Source organism: Lupinus angustifolius, chromosome LG17 (genome assembly GCF_001865875.1).
Source record: "Lupinus angustifolius cultivar Tanjil chromosome LG17, LupAngTanjil_v1.0, whole genome shotgun sequence".
NCBI classification, from domain to species: Eukaryota; Viridiplantae; Streptophyta; class Magnoliopsida; order Fabales; family Fabaceae; genus Lupinus; species Lupinus angustifolius.
In genome coordinates, this window is record NC_032025.1 from 9,857,545 (window position 1) to 9,861,644 (window position 4,100).

At 34.7% G+C, this 4,100-nt stretch overlaps 1 long non-coding RNA gene across 1 annotated transcript in view; it reads left to right on the forward strand.

The window, feature by feature from the left end:
- The window catches only part of LOC109331726, an 18,034-nt gene that overhangs the window by 6,451 nt on the left and 7,483 nt on the right, over positions 1-4,100 (forward strand). The window lies entirely within an intron of this gene.

Consider the following 4,100-nt stretch of genomic DNA (forward strand, 5'->3'; position numbering starts at 1 on the left):
TATAACACAATAGATATAAAAATTAATGTAGTGCATATCATAATAGCATAATATCATAGCATAAAATCATAAAAGCATAGCATAGTAGTAGATGTTCAAAGCATACAAATATTACAGACATAAAAACAGATGTTCATAATTATGCACCGATACAAACATAAAAACCTAGATACACTCTAAGACTCAGGCTCAAAACTATCTTCATCAACGTCCATACTGCTCAGCTTAGAAGAGAGATGATGAAGTTCAAATTGGATCTGTTGATTTTGAGTATCAAAGGCATCCATCCGGTTTGAGATGTAGCCTCGAAGAGAAACCAACTCGTCCATTATCATCTGATTAGTAGGCATATTAACATATGAGGAAGATTGAGCATGAAACTCAGAAGGTTGTGGTGTAGGTGGGTTAGGTTCTGTTTGATTAACAGGTGCAGGTTGTCTATCAGATCGATGCCTATAAGAGCGACGATCATGAGGATCAATTTGAGAAACCCATTTTGTGGACAACTTCCACATCAATCTTGCTTTCGCGAAGACTCAGATATACCTTGGTTTCACCATTAGTAGACACACCGAAATGTTCAAGAATGTTTTTTATGAAGATAGCATAAGGCAAAGGACTTTGTGTTCCTCGAACGTTTCACATTTGTTGCATCATCATCTGAGTCTAATTGATCTTGATGTTAAATTTTATAGCATACATCAACTGGAGCTCTATATCAATTATTTGAGAAATTGAAAATTTTGGTAAGATGACATAACTCGGTAGATAATGAAGCAAACGATCTTCGAGTTTGAGATGCCCAACAGAGAGGATATCTCGATTTAACAGTTTCACCAAAGTCTTGCTACTTACGCACTTCAATTTCCTCTTTAGAAATTCTACACATAGAATAGTAGAATTCCTTACAATCATAGTTCTCCCATTCACACCGAAGACCGAAACCAACAGTGCTGCCTTGAGTGGGTATTTTACAGCATAATGAACAAAACGTTTTATCATCTAAAACAATCTCTTTTCCTTTCACATAGGAAGTGAGATGATTTTTCCGAAAGTTCATGCTGCAGTAGAATACTCGAACAAGTTCGGGATATATGTCGTTAGTTTCACATCAAAAGTCAAAAAGGTTTTGTTGCCGCAAAAGATAAGGAAATAGAAAATCTTCAAATTCAAAATTCCCTACATTACCGTATATTGGAGTAAAAATGGTGCGACCATGAAAGTGCTCCTCGAATATCTTGTGTTGCTCATCATTAGCAAGAAGCCTTGTCAAATCCAAAAGGTTAGACTCCAAAGATGTTGTTCCTTGACTCCTTTGAGATGTATTGGTGCGTTGTTTCTTTGATCTAGAAGAAGAAGCCATGGATTTGGGATTTTGAAATTTTAGGTTTTTGGCTTTGGAGATTTGGGGTTTTTTGATTCAAGCCATTAATCACGAAAATGAATGGTTATAAGTGTTTAGAATTGGAAATGTGATAAGAATGGACACAAAAATCACCCAAGACGGTTTAGAAATGAAGATTTTAGAGTGAGAGAGGGGTATGCACGAGTGAGAGAGTAGGAGGAAGAATATGAAGTCTGAAAAAGTGCAAAAAATCCTATTTATACGCACAGAGTAATGAATTACACTACTTTGAGTAATCGGTTACTCAAATTGAAATTTTTAAAAAATTTCAGACAGAGAGTTTGAGTAATCGATTACACACTTTGGGTAATCGATTACACACTTTGGGTAATCGATTACTGAAAATCTTTCTTCACCCTGTAATCGGTTACTCTCTAGAGTAATCGGTTACTGACCAAAAATGAATTTTAACCCAAAATTTGAAGTTTTTGAACACATATAAATATATTTAATATCAAGTAGGCATGAGATAAACATAATGAAGCAAACATATAATCATATAAGCATGTTAAGACAGATAAGCTTCATCAAGAATACCTAGTTCAAGTCTAATTTTGTAAAAAGATTCTTTTGCCAAGGGTTTAGTGAAAATATCTGCAAGTTGGTTATGAGTATCAACAAATTCTACGGATACATCTTTCTTTTGAACATGGTCCCTTAGTAAGTAATGCCTATATCTATGTGTTTGGTTCTAGAATGCATAATATGATTCTTTGTTATGTTTATAGCACTAGTATTATCACATTTCATCGGAGTGCAGCCTAAGTCTAAGCCATAATCTCGTAATTGTTGCTTAAGCCACAACACTTGGGTACAACAACTACCTGCTGCTATATATTCAGTTTCAGCAGTGCTTAATGCAACACATGCTTGTTTCTTGCAAGACCAAGAGACTAAAGCATTGCCTAAAATGTGACAAGTACCACTTGTACTTTTCCTTTCAGATTTACATCCGGCAAAATCTGAATTCAAATAACCAACCAATTCACATATACTTCCTTTTGGATACCACAGTCCAACTTCAGTTGTACCTTTAAGATATTTCATAATTCTCTTAACAGCAACTAAGTGTGATTCTTTTGGTTTAGATTGATAGCGTGCACACAGACATACACTAAACATGATATCAGGTCTATTGGTAGTGAAATATAAAAGAGATCTGATCATACCTCGATATTTTGATATTTCAATAGATTTTCCACTTTCATCGGTATCAATTTTATATGCTAGATCCCATAGGAGTATCTATTGGCTTGCAGTCATTTATATCAAAATTTTTCAGCAAATCCCTACAATACTTGGGTTGACTTACAAAAATGCCATTATCAAGCTATTTGACTTGTAGTCCAAGGAAGTAATTCAACTTTTTCATCATGGACATTTCAAATTCTCCTTGCATCATTTTGCCAAAGTCACTACACAAACTTTCATTAGTAGAACCAAAAATAATATCATCTACATAAATTTGAACTAGTAAAGTATGATGATTTATTTTCTTTATAAATAGACTAGTGTCGACCTTCCCTTTGGTAAAACCTTTTTCTATTAGAAAAGTTGTTAGACGATCGTACCACGCTCGTGGAGCTTGCTTTAGACCATAGAGGGCTTTCTTTAACTTCTAGACATAAGAAGGATGTTTGTAATCTTCAAATCCATGATGTTTTTCTACAAACACTTCTTCTTGAATGTAGCCGTTGAGAAAAGCGCTCTTGACATCCATTTGATATAACAGAAAATAAAGAGAACAAGCATATGTAAGTAATAGCCTAATAGCTTCAAGTCTAGCAACCAGAGCGAAGGTTTCATCAAAGTCTATACCTTCTTCCTGATTGTATCCTTGAGCTACTAGTCTAGCTTTATTTCTAACAATAACACCATTTTCATCAGATTTATTTCTAAAGACCCAACGAGTACCAATTACATGCCTATTTTCGGTCTAGGAACAAGTTCCCAAACTTCGTTCCTCTCAAACTGGTTTAATTCTTCTTGCATAGCAAGAATCCAATGTTCATCCTAGATTGCATCATCAATCTTGGAGGGTTCTATCGGAGAGACGAATGCCATGTTTAGACAAGCATCAAACATTCTACGAGTAGTTATACCTTTACTTATATCACTGATGATGTTGTCAATAGGATGATTTCGATGAGTTCTCCATTCTTTTGGTAGATCTGAGTGAATATGCTCTCCTTGAGAAGATAGATTATCATCCATTCTCAATTCCTCAGGTTCAGTTGTAATATCAATAATAGAATTTTCTTTAGCAGGGGAACTTGGCAAGTCGTATTCATCATAAGATATCACGTCTTTTAGTACAAGATTGGTTTCATCAAAAGATACATGAACAGATTCTTCCATGGCTAGAATTCTTTTATTAAAGAATCTATAAGCTTTACTCGTCAGAGAATAGCCAAGAAAAATTCCTTCATCAGCTTTTGCATCAAACTTGCCCAAGTTATCCTTACCATTGTTCAGAACAAAGCATTTAAAACAAAAATCATTTAGATGAGAAATGTTTGGTTTTCTACCTTTGAAGAGTTCATAGGGGGTTTTCTTAAGAATAGGTCTTATAAGAACTTGATTCAAAACATAACACGCAGTGCTAACTACATCAGCCCAGAAATATTTTGGGAGGTTAGTTTCATTTAACATTGTTCGAGCCAGTTCTTCTAAGGACCGATTCTTTCTCTCTAAA